Raw genomic sequence first — 13,457 nt, 5'->3', positions numbered from 1 at the left:
TCTCTAGTCTTTGGTCAAGTGTTTTACTTCTGACCCAGCTCTCAGATCCATAAGTTAAAATTGGTTTGAACACAGTCTTGTATACAGCTAATTTAGTGTTCCGACTAATTTCTTTCTTATTCCATATGAATTTATTCAATTGACTTCCCGCGATACCAGCTTTGCTGATTCTGTTGTCTATTTCTATATTTAGTTTACCATCTTCAGTAAAAATTGTGCCTAAGTAGCTGAAATGTTTTACTTGTTCCACAGGTTCTCCATTCACAACACAGTTGACATTTTCAATGATTCTGCCTATTTTCATTGTCTTTGTCTTTTTATTGCTGACCTTCATACCATATCTATTACAACAGCTATTCAATTTAGTCAGAGAATCTTGCAGACTTGTAGCGGATTTATTTAGAAGTATAACATCATCCGCATAAAGCAAAGAGCTGACATTAACATCTCCAATTTTGATATCAGGTTTAATACCACATTCCTTCATAATGTGATCCATATAGATAATGAATAACAGAGGGGATAATGTACATCCTTGTCTCACACCAGATTTAACATTAAACCATCTTCCTGTACTTCCTTCAATTCTAACTGCTGACTCACAACTCAAATAAAGACTAAGTATTGCTTGATATAATGCCCCATTGACACCATATAACTGCAGCGTATTGAATAGCTTCTCTCTTGGCACCTTGTCATATGCCTTTTCCAAATCGACAAAACTTAAATACAGATCTTTGTTATATTCCCATGCTTTCTCGACTATTTGTCGTAAAGTGAAGATCTGATCCTGACAGCCTCTATTTGGCCTGAATCCAGCTTGTTCTTCACCAAGCTTTTCTTCCACAATTCTTCTCAACCGTTTCTCGAGTATACTTGCATAGATCTTGCCAGGAACACTCAGTAGGGAAATACCTCTGTAATTCTCACATTCAGTTTTATTTCCCTTTTTATATATGGGTACTATGAGAGCTCTACTCCAATCATCAGGAATTCGTCCCTCTGTCCAGGCTTTCTGAACTATGCAGTGCAGCCACTGTAAGACTCTTATACCACCATACTTCAGCATTTCTGGTCGAATATCATCTACTCCTGCTGCCTTTCCACATTTCAAGCCTTTGATGGCATTTTCTACTTCAAGTATGAATATGTATTCGTGACTGCATGCCTGGTCAGTGTTTTTTATCACTGTGCTGTCATCACTGCTTGTTTCATTTAGCAGTTTTTCAAAGTAATTACTCCATACTTCAAGGATATCTTTTTCTCCTGTTTTCATTTCACCTTTATCATCTCTAACTCCTTTTACAGCACTCCTTCCTCCATTCCTAAGCTTCTTCCACAACCTCCACAATATTTTGCCACCTTCTTGATATTTATTTTCTATATTCTTGCCAAAGTCCTCCCATGACTTTTGTTTAGCTAGTTTTACACACTGTTTAGCTTTCTTACATTTGTTTCTGTATTCTGTAAGAGTAAAAGCTGACTTATTTGCCAGGAACTTTTGATATGATTTCTTCTTTACCTTCACTGCCTCTTTAACTTCCTCTGTCCACCAGGGAGTTCTGATTTTTTTATCTTTGCACACAACCTCACCACATGCCTCTCTGGCAGAATCAATCAATGTTTCCTTCAGAGTTTGCCACTGAATCTCCAAGGTTTGATTCCTGTTCTCAAACTCTTTCATTTTCTTTTCAATAATATTTCTGTATTTTAGTTTACAGTTTACATCTGAGAGCTGCTCAACTTTTATTCGCTTTAAAACTTTCTTACATGTTATTCTTTTCAATATGAAATTCAATTTTATCCTGCTCAAGACTAAATAGTGATCACTTCCAATTTCAAATCCTCTGTACACTCTGTACAAGGGAGAAAACATCACTATCAACAATAACATAGTCAATGAGACTTTTCTTATTCCTAGCCTCTTCTCTCCATGTGAATTTGTGCACATTTTTATGTTGGAACATGGTGTTAGTAATAACCAGTCCATGTCCTGAGCAGAAATCCAACAGATATTTGCCATTATTATTAGCTTTGCTCTTTTCTCCAAATTTTCCCAAAATATTTTTGTATGTCTCACAATCATTTCCTACTCTACTATTTAGATCCCCAACAAGGACCAACTTTTCCTTTTTCATTGTGTCAGTTGCTTTTTCTAAAGCCTCAAAAAATTCCTCCACTTCTACCTTAGTAGAACCTTCTGTGGGACCATAGGCACAAATAAGTCTCATTGTCCAGTTCCCCATTCTCATATTTGCCCACATTACTCTACTTGAGACTGACTGCCATTCAAGAAGATTAGCCTCGTATTTTGTGTTGAATACTATGGCTACTCCTTCTTTTCCTTGATTGTTATTGCCTGAATATAACATTTTGTATTTATTGCTCAGAAAGATCTCACCAGTTTTGGTCTTTTTTGTTTCAGTCACCCCTATTATGTCGATCTGGTACTTATCTAATTCCTCAGCTAGCTCCATTTCTTTGCCATTCAGGCTTCTTACGTTGATAGTACCGATCTTTAACTCTGGTGATGTTGAGTTGGGGTTTGTTTTCAGATTTGTTCCAGTAGCTGACTTTTCGCTGTTCGCCCTGGTTCCCTGGCGAAAACAACGGGGACCTTGTTTAACCGGGCGACGCCCCAGCCGGCATGAAATTTTGTCATGTTGTACCATCATTTTTATTTTGATTTAACCAATAAGAATACAATTTGGTCGGCTAAATCCCAAATTGCCAGCCCATCCTTGTTCGTTCAGTATCAAAGTAGATACCCAACAGGGTGCACCACGAGAAGGTGAGGATTGGACATTAGGTCAGAAGCCCTGGTCGGTTCTCCGCATTCCTTTAAAGGCTATGTGGAGGTCTCCTCTCAGTTATACAGCTTTGCCACTTAAGCACCCCTTATTAAAATTTTATTTTTGTAGTAGCATATCTGAGAACAGATATGGAGATATCCAACATGTTTGCAACAGATCATCTACACTTTTAAGTAGTAAAAAACACAGCACAAGTGCATAAGTGAATCAGAATTCTGCAAAGACATCTACTTTCAGCTGGAGTGAAATGATTTATTTTGCATTTAACTTTAAAATAAAATAAATTTAATTTTCATAATTTAATTATGCATTATGTCTGTCATCAAGGAATTTAAATGGTCTTGGTAGGCTGGAGAAATGTACAAAAACGTAAAATTTGTTAAAAATGCACATCACATATACATCTAAAACTTGTACTGTATGCATCCAGTATTGAGATATACTGTATGCATCACAAAGTTTGCTTCAAATTTTCAAAATGTAATTTTAAAGAACTGACAAAGTGGACTTAAAATGAAGTAGTCTCTCCCTTTTGCTACTACAATAGTACACATGAACAAAAACATGGATAAGATATCTGCATAACCAACAGAGGATATTTCCTATTCAAATCTTTATCTGCATTAAAGAAGATGGTAGATGCGACTTATGGACCAAATCTACCTATACTCTGCACCCAGAATTGTTTAGTTCATACTAGTAAACATTTTATTCACTTATATTTGCATCATGTATCAGTATCGAATGACTTGGAATGTGATGTGAATATAAGTGATGAATAAAATGCTTACAAGCAAATCAACAACAAAAGTTCACAAAATGCTCTGATAATTAAATTAAATGATCTGATAAGAGATTCCAAGCAAACAATCTACTTGTTCCTAGGACATTTTCTTAGTACATAAGATATGAAAATGAAGTTATATAATATGCAAGAAAAGGCATTAGGATAACGAATGGATGTTCTTAAACAGCTATTTAGATAAAGAACTAGACTGAAAATCAGGAGTACTCAAATGCCAAATCAGGTACAAAATTAGTAGATGATTTCCAGTGCTCGCTCAAGACCATTATATTGTAGGCCAAAGTGGTTTGGAAGGAAAAAAAAAAAAAAAAAAAAAAAAAAAAAATTGTGCCTGTGGAGAAGGACATTGTTATCTAACCGTTAGCCAACTCATGGTACTAAATTATACAAGTTGTAACTTTTATCAGTATGAGTCCTAAATTCAAGCTAATAAGGCAGTTAATTGTTTCAATGAAAAGAATCATGCAGCATGTTCTACTAGAACTGACAATATTTTTTAACTATTGCCACAGCTGCTCAATGTGTTAATCTGTAGTGAGCAGATAGTTCTGCTACAATAATCCAGTTAAAAATATCATTTTGCCAAGGGGGGGGGGGGGGAGAAATCTTTCTCTTCTAAACAATAGTCTCTGAAAAATTTTTGGATCTAAATAACATTTATAAACATTACTAAAGGAAGTTTACTATAGTAAATTTCCTTTACTATAGTGGTCTTTATGAGTCTGCTATAGTGGGTTGGCTAAAATTTAGAAATTTTGGTTAATGAAGCAATCTCATAAGCAATCATATTTATACATGAATAAATATTTTAAGGAACTTAGTAACAAACTGCAAAGGCTTTCACATTTAAGATCTTTTTGTGGGACCAGACATAAGTAACTACAGAAAGGCAGTTTGAAAGAACAAATGACAATTGAATAAAGCTTAGATTAGTTGTCAAAAATGTACCAGTAAATGTTCATGGGAACAACAATCCTGATTTCAAAAGCACTGCTGAAAATATGTTCAAGAAATATGAAAAAATTACTAAGACAAGATTAAGCATTTATGGTACTGCAGATTTGAGTATTAATGACTTAGGGCAAAGCAGGGCATAAGATTTCAATAACAACAAAAGAGATGGAAAGGAGGTACCAGGAATGTAGACAGATACTGTTACTGTGGGATTTAAAATGTAAAACTATTGGCAGGTCACATAAAACCATAAAATAGTAATTTAAACACAAATGACCAAGATTCTTCTCAATGAGTAAAAAAATAAAAAAATAAATAAAATAAATAAATACACACACACACAATATATCACTATGAAATTAAACACTTTCTTATATATCCTTAAGAGATAGTACAGAATATTATAATAGTACTATATAATTAAGTTTACATAACATGAGCTTATCAACAATATTCTTCCAAATTAAAGAAGTATTAGTAAGAGTATTGCCAGATATTACATTCTGGTCTTCAAAGGCATTATATTATTGATTGCACCAATCCACCAAAATCATTGTTCCCCCCTGGGTTAAACCTGTTTAGCTAACCCCCCCCCCCCCTTCCATTCTGTTTAGATGATCATATCACCACATACATAAACTCTGCTCAAATTCTTCAATGCAAACAAAGTCAAGTTCCTTTCTAATATTTATATTTTTAATATAATTCGATCCTTGATGTCATCCATTCACTCCTCTAATCCCCCCCCCCAAAAAACTCATACCCTGTTGTCCAGTCTTCAACTATTTCTAAACAAATTCATAGATTCATAAATAAAAATTGCTTTAAACGGCATCTTGAATTTTGTTAATTTCTCTTATTCCATATAAATTCATTCAATTTACCGTCCAACATAAGAGCTTTTTATTTCCACTTAATTTTCTTTAAGTATCCAACTGTTAATTTTCCTTTTTTTTTTCTTTCCTCACTAAAAATTCTACCTAAATAGTTGAAATGTAGGTTCTCTAGTGAGAATGCAGCTAATTTCCTGTTTTCACAGTTTTGTCCTTTAATTACTGATTGTCATACCAATAGTTGTTATAGCAGTTATTCAATTTAGTTAGAGAATCCTAAAGACTGTGTGTGAACTGACAGAAAGTTTAACGGCACTCAATCATAATGTAATTCATTTACAACAATGAATCATGTTCATCCTTAAATTCTAACTACAGGTTATACATTTCTCTCTGCATAATGGTCTCATTTAAATCACCTAACTTTAAGCATTCTTGAGCAGGTATTTCATAACTAGTTGAGTTATGAAATAGTCATAGGCCTCAACTAGTGGTTGAGGCCTATGACTCAACCACTAATTGAGTCATAGGCCTATTCAACCAACTTGTGTTCTGCAGAACTCTAGGATTCTGCTGATAAAACTAGTTTTTGAGCTCTAATTAATAGTTTAAAATATCTAGGAAAAATTTATTTAAATAAAGTTTCAAAAATTTCAATAAAATCTGTGAGTCAAGTGGTGGACAAGTGAATCGAATACTTGCATTCAATTCTCCCACCACTAGTTGAGTCATATTCCCTGACTAAATCATCTGTAGTGAGGTGGGCTGCAGTGTATGTGCAGATGTATCAGTCCTAAATCATAGAACAATAATGATATTTGCTTTCCAATTATTAATCTGTTTTTTTTTTTTTTTTTCAATAAATTATTTCTGATTTGTTTTATTTATAATCAGTAAAAATTGTCAGGATTCTAAAATTTTTTTATTTTATCAAGGTGAAATGGGTTCTGCAATGAAAATAAGTTGGGAACAGCTACTTTCAAGTAAAGTCTGATAACTATTTATTTAGTGAACTCAGTCTGTTCTTATCAAAGTATCTCTTCCAAATCTTAACCCCTTTTCAAACATGTTGGAGTCACATACTAGAGAAATTCTTCTGTAAATCTCACATTCTTTAATTTTCAATTTAAAAAACAGGCTTCAACAAAGAGCTCCATCCCAATAATCTGGAATTTAACTTTCTAAACTGCACTGTGTAACTAGCATAAAATTCTTATGCTAGTTGAATACCTAGATGAATGTCATCTACTCCTTGCTTTTCCATACTGCAGGTTTCTGGTGGATTTCCTCTTTTAAATAATGATATTAATACCAGAAGACCTCTGGGGAGAGTCAGGGACTTATCAAAGAAGGCCCATACCTACACCAGCTGTCACATCTATTATTGGAATACATTCACACAACCTCCAAAAGGCAATTCATTCTAATCACACACCACTTTAATGAGAGATAAATCTAGATATGATCACTTTCTGACTGCATTCATTCTTTCTTAATTCCATGGATGCGCTCTCATTCTCTCTGCCCTCCATAAGATTAAAAATTCCATCTATTGGTGTACTATATGACCCCTTCAGAAGTCTGTACGTCTCTATCATATCACTACTCTTTCTCCTGTCTGCAGTGAAAGAATTCAATCTCTCCTCATAATTCACATTTCATAATCCTGATATCTTTAACCCTCTCTACAGTATCTTCATCTCAGAAACTAGGAGACTAAATCTATGCACAATAGTCCAGATGAGGTCAGATCAAAGCCTTGTAAAGGGACAAGATAACTTCCTTATTCTTACATGCCAACATTTGTTTCAGCATTGCAATTATCCTCTGAGTTGTGTTTGCAAATTTTGCTTTATGGTCTTTCAACTTTGTATCCACTATAAATATAAGCTCCTTAGACTGATCAGTTTTTTTTCCTAGCATAATCCCACTGATATATGTCATTGGATATCTTATACCAAAGTGTATAACACAGATGCCCATAATTCCAGCCTGTTCAAATCATTTTACAAAAGTGTATATCACTCTCGATCCCGATTACTTTGTCTATCTTTGCATTATCAGCAAGCAGCTGTATGCCACATGTAAAATTCTTCACAATATCATTAATGTAAAGATTAAATAATAATGAACTCAGAATAGATTCCTGTAGTATACTACTGGTAACCTTCCAACTTGCACACTCACATCTCCCATACAACATTTTGATTTTGAAGTTAGTCAGCCATCCCTATTATCCACACTAACATTTTATAATCCAATCATATATCTTGCAACTTATGCAACAGCCTTCCATGCTGTTCTGTCAAGCCTTACTAGCAAAGCTCCAAAAGGTATTCACCCATTCTCCTTGTATAACTCAACTGCAACATTATAAAATGTGAGCAAATTGCTCAAATGTGACATCATCTTAGTAAACCCTCATTACTGATCTTTGCAAAGTATAGAATCACTGTCAACCCCCTTTCTGTATGTGAGCTCTTGCCAACTTTTCCAAAATCTTCACTCCAGAGATACTGATAGGTTAATAGAACATTAGTATTTGTCTACCCTTGTTCAATCAGATGATCATGCATTCTCTCTACTTCCTGTGGAATGTTCCCTGTTCCAAAACTCAAATTATATAGTCTAGTCAGAGGCATAGCCAGTTCAGTTGAACCCTCCTTTAGTATCAGCTGCAACACTTCAGCACCTCCTCTACATAGTGTTCCTTCATCCAGTGAACAGCTAGCAATGAGCTAAATGTTATATACAACAGGTTAATAGCTCTTAGCAAAATAAGCCCTCATTGGGCTGAATGATCTTTTCTTCCTGCCACCCATATACCATCTGCATTCAGAAGTTATTCTTTCACATTTCATTTTCTTTTACTTGCAGCAAAATAATGGAATTCTTTTGAGTTGTCTTTAGCTTGTAGGGCCATTTTTATTTATACACACTTAGGTTTCTGTTCAATACTTCTAACTCTTTTGGCCTGTAACTTATTATGTATATATACGAATGTAATAACTGACATTCTTATACACATAGTATTCCTTCTTTCATCTTTCTCTTGAGAATCTCTTGCTTACTGAGATAGCAATCCATTTCATGCCTATAAATTCCAGGGATACATTCTGATACTGCATCACTTAAGTATTTTTTAAATGCATCCCATGCACTTATGATATTCTCATCCTTCCCATCTAGTAGCCAATACCACAGGACAGATCCTAGTATACTCCTCTGTTGGTCATAATTTCCTAATCTGTAGTTCAGCATATAATCTTCTCTGAATGAAATCTCCATAAACTTAGCTACTTCCCAAGTCAGTTGGACATGGTCACTGTCAACAAATGGAGACAGTAGTCAAGTTGAAATGAAATGCCCTCTGACACTATGATCATATCTAACACTCTTTGACCTTGAGTTCCTTCTGTTACCTGCTACTTGAGGACATTATCTCACAATGTGTAAATAAATTTGGTTTCATTTCATTAGTACGTGATTTCACCACTACCTAATTAATGACTGGTGCTAGATAATTACTCATCTGGCACCCATCAGTTTAATTTGCTGATGCATCTCATTGACATCAGCAATCAATCGATTAGGTCTGTGACAACACCATGTATTGATCTTGTTAGAATCTACATGACACCAGATATCTTACACGTAAATCTCTTACTAGTACTGCAGCCATTTTTACCCATACTGAACTCAATTTGTCTGATGTTATTAACAGCAGACCTTTCTGTCTTATCTTGTCTCTCTTTCCTAAAAAATACTATGCCCTTTACAATCTACACAGTAAGTATATCTGGCTCTGATATGCTGCACTCTTTGTTGAATTTCTATAAAGATTTTTCATCAAAAAGTTTATATTTATCACCAATTCTTTTTGTGGCCCTTTCATCCAATGCTAAGTTTTTCAACTGTCCCAGAACATTTTGCACTTTCATGCTATTTATCTTCTATGTCTTTTCCCAAAGTCTAATTTTCCTTAAACATTTTTACAGACACCACATTTTAGAGAACTCTAGAAAGTGTTCTCTAAAATGTGGTGGACTTTCTAGAAAGTCCACCACATGAAGGCGTGATTCTTCTTTCCTTGTAGGAAACTCACCCAAGTGCCTCACTGGCCAGATCAATTTTTATTATATATGAATCTGAGTCCAGAGTGGATTGTAGACTAAAATATTCAAACAGCGTGCATATTTCACAACAGTATTTGTGTATACATTCTTTATTACAACTGCATCATCAACATAATTTTGATTTTCTGGATTTTAAAATATTCTCAATCAAGCTAAATTAGAAATAATTATGAAATATAAGAGATCCGAATTACTAAATTTCACACCCAACAAGAGAGAAACTATTGAAATATACGTCAACAAAAATTAACAGATTAGCGTTAAAAAAGTTTTCCACCAGTCTAAAACTAAGACTGTAAGATACAATAAGTATTTGTTGACAAGTTTTAAACCTAAAACTAAAAATCACTGCACAAAGTTGCATGTGAATTTCAAAAAACACGCATTGTACCAGCAATTTCTGATGACGTTTATGGACAATACAATATGAAACTAGATAGTTGAATTTTCAACTGTTGATATATCATGTTTACAAAAACAATCACAATGCATATGACAAACTTACAACACTAACAAATGCTGGTAGTTTTATTAAAATAGAGATATCAAGTGCACAGTTGAAGCTTTAATCCAATTTTTGCCCTGTGTACCACACAAATTTGTTTACCTGAATTTTGTTATTGCATACCAAGCCTCTCATCTAGGATGTCCCAAACACTTTGGTGGTTTATCCCAGTTTCATGGGCCAATGGTACAAATGAAATAAACTAAAATGACTCAAATTTCACCATCACTGAATTCCTGATGTGCACCCTCGAAGAGTATACATCAGGAATTTGATGATGAAATTTGAGTCAATTTAGTTTATTTAATTTGTACCACTGGCCCAGGATAATAATATACTATATAAGAAGGTTACATTATTACCACTTTCTACTGACAACTTTCCACCAAATTAATCTATCAGGACTTCAATATTATCAGATCTTACATTTGTCTTCTAAGGTAATTCTTATTGTATCGATCCACCTAGATCTACAAGGGTTGTAAATAACGTAGTGGCAACGTGCAAAAAATGTAAAATAGTTTATCAAGTCTGTACAAATATATCTCTTCAATGCAATTGCTTGTCATGTTCTGCACCTGTTTCCAAATTTATGAGAGCTGTTGGATACCATCAGCAGAGTGCTGCCTGTTGATATCAGTGATAGTGCAACCTACCAATTGAAGAATCTCTTGCACATCACAAAACTGCAGACCTCTAAGGAGGTTCTTTCATTTTGGGGAACAAGTTGAAATTGCAACGACATAATGCAACAAACACAATGGAGAACCCATAAAAAATGTGGTCTCTTTCTCCTAAAGCCAGAATGCAAATGGTGCTCCAGAAATCATCAATAGTAGTATTAACAGTTTGCCCTTGGGGCACAGCATGATGAATGACACCTTGAACATCATGAGTGACTACCAGCATGACTAACTTTGCTGGGTTCCTGGTGAAATTTTTTTGGACAGAGTGATCCTGAATGGTGCCATTTATTGGATTGTCTCTTCAGTTTAGGCTCATAAGCCCTTGCCCAAGTTTCATCAATGGCTATGATATGATTCAGGAATGCATCCCCCCTTTATTTTTGTATTGTTCGAGATGGATGCCAGCAACTGCATACCTGTGCCATTTTTGCATCTCTGTCAAGTGATATGGAACCCTAAAAGCTGAAATTTTGCATATACCGAGCCTCTCTTACAATGTTCCAAACACTTTGTTGGTTTATCGCAGTTTTTGATCCAGTTTCCTGAGTCAACTGGCATAGTCCATCGCCAATCAGCCGCAAGGAGTCCCTGATCCATCTTGTGAAAGTCCAATAAGGATAGGTTACTGTTGCTACAGGCTTCCCAAAGATCACCTGCAATTTTACCTTGTGCAGCCTGGACCTTGATCAAGAATCATTGTTCTAATCTTGTGAACATACCTTAGGGCCACACAAGGACACTTGTTAGAATGAGCTGTGTTGCTTTGTGCACATGTACAGTACATATAATTAGTGACTATGCTAACTACATCTCCTGAGTGTGTTATCACTACTTCATTTACAACCATTGTAGGTCTTCCTCTGCGAATTTTTCCTGCGATGCTAGCAAAAAAAAAAACTTGTTTTCCTAATCTTCCCTCTCCCATTATGTTTAGATGACTATCAGAAATTAACAGTTTACAAATTCCAGAATACTAACAATGTCAAATTCTCTCCTCTTATCCTTGTTTTTAATGAGTGACATTAATGCCCTTACTCCCATAATTTTTTTCAGAATTCTCATCTTTGGACTTCAGTCTTCAATCAAATGTATTTCCAACCCATATCTCAAATCCGTAAGTATAAGATTGGTTTCAAGCCTGTCTTGTATACAGCTAGTTTAGTTGTTCTTTATTCAGAATGCAGCTGATGTTTTCAGTGTTTCTGCTTATTTTTACTGTCTTTTTATTGCTAATTTCAATACCAAATTTATTACAGCAGTTCAGTTATTCAATTTAATCAGGGAATCTTGCAGACTTCTGCTGGATTTATATTTGAGTCTAACATCATTTGCATAAAATAAACAGCTGAGATTAACATCTCCAATTTTGATATATAGTTTAATGCTGCTTTAATTCAGGTGAACCATACAGATGATGAATAACAGTGGAGATAATGTGCACCCTCTTCTCACTCCTGATTTAGCATCAAAGTATACCTCCTTCAATTGTAACTGCTGACTTACAACTCAAATATAGACTCATACTGCTCAATATAATGCACCATTTACACCATATAACCATAGTGTTTTGAACAGCTTTTCTCTTTGCACATTGCCATGAGGTGCTCCTTTCTTTGTACCTTGTCATATGTCTTTCCCGATCTACAAAACTCAGATACAGATCCATATTCCTAATTTCTCAACGATTTTTCTTAAGGTGAAAATCTAATTCAGAGAACTTCTATTCAGCACAAACTCAGCATGTTTTTCTTCCTGATTTGCTTTCATAATTTTTCTCTGTCTTTTCTCAACGTACAATCTTATCGGAAACACTCAGTATGGAAATTCCTCTGTAATTCTCACATTATCTTACAGTACCTTTATGGATAAGGTACTATGAGTGATCCACTCCAATCACATGGAATTCAACCCTATGATCAGACCTGAATTACGCAGGGTAGACACTGGAAAACTTTTGTACCTCCATATATGTGAACATGTAAAGTCTAATATCATCTATTCCAGTACCTTTTCCTTATTTCAGATTTGTGATGGCTTTTTCTACCTCAGATATAAATGTGTACTGCTCATTCCACTCCTGTTAGATGTTTTCTTTAACACTCTGCTTTCACGGCTTATTTCATTTAACAATCATCCCAAGACAACTAGAATATCTTGACCTTTAACCTCCAGAATATTCTGTCATCTTCCTGATATTTATTTTGTCTTCTTACTAAAGTTTTCTTGTGACCTTTGTTTAGCTAGTTCAATGCAACGCTTGGTTTCTTGCATTTTTTTCTGTATTATTTTTAGAACACAAGTTGACTTGTTTCTCAGGACCTTTTGTTATGCATTCTTTATTTTCTTGAGTGTCTCTAACTTTCAGAGTCCATCATGGTATTCTCATTTTTCTATTCCTGCCTCTTTGGCTGAATTAATGTTTTCTTTATTCTTTGCACTGAATCTCCAAAAGTTTTGGTTCCTGCTTTCAAACTCTCATTTTTTCTTGAGTAATATTTGTGTATTTAGTCTACATCTGAAAGCTACTCAACTTTGATTAGTTTCAAAACTTTTGTACATAGTCTTCTTTTCAGTATAAAATTCAATTTTATTCTGCTCAAAACTAAATGGTGATCATTTCCAATTTCAAATCCTCTGTATAATCTTGTCCTGAATCAGCAAGAAAACATCACTATCAATAATAACATAGTCAATGACACTTCTTATTGCATTTTCACTCCAAATG

The 13,457-nt window shown here is 34.6% G+C and overlaps 1 protein-coding gene across 3 annotated transcripts in view; it reads right to left on the bottom strand.

Annotated features, from left to right (window-relative positions):
• The window catches only part of LOC150099999 (heterogeneous nuclear ribonucleoprotein 27C-like), a 208,040-nt gene that overhangs the window by 113,675 nt on the left and 80,908 nt on the right, over window positions 1-13,457 (bottom strand). The window lies entirely within an intron of this gene.

This window comes from Typopeltis vanoorti, chromosome 13 (assembly GCF_054136105.1).
Source record: "Typopeltis vanoorti isolate ZY-2024b chromosome 13, IOZ_Tvanoo_1.0, whole genome shotgun sequence".
Classification (NCBI taxonomy): Eukaryota; Metazoa; Arthropoda; class Arachnida; order Uropygi; family Thelyphonidae; genus Typopeltis; species Typopeltis vanoorti.
The sequence above is the reverse complement of the archived record's forward strand: the minus strand, read 5'-3'. Positions and strand labels throughout refer to the sequence as shown.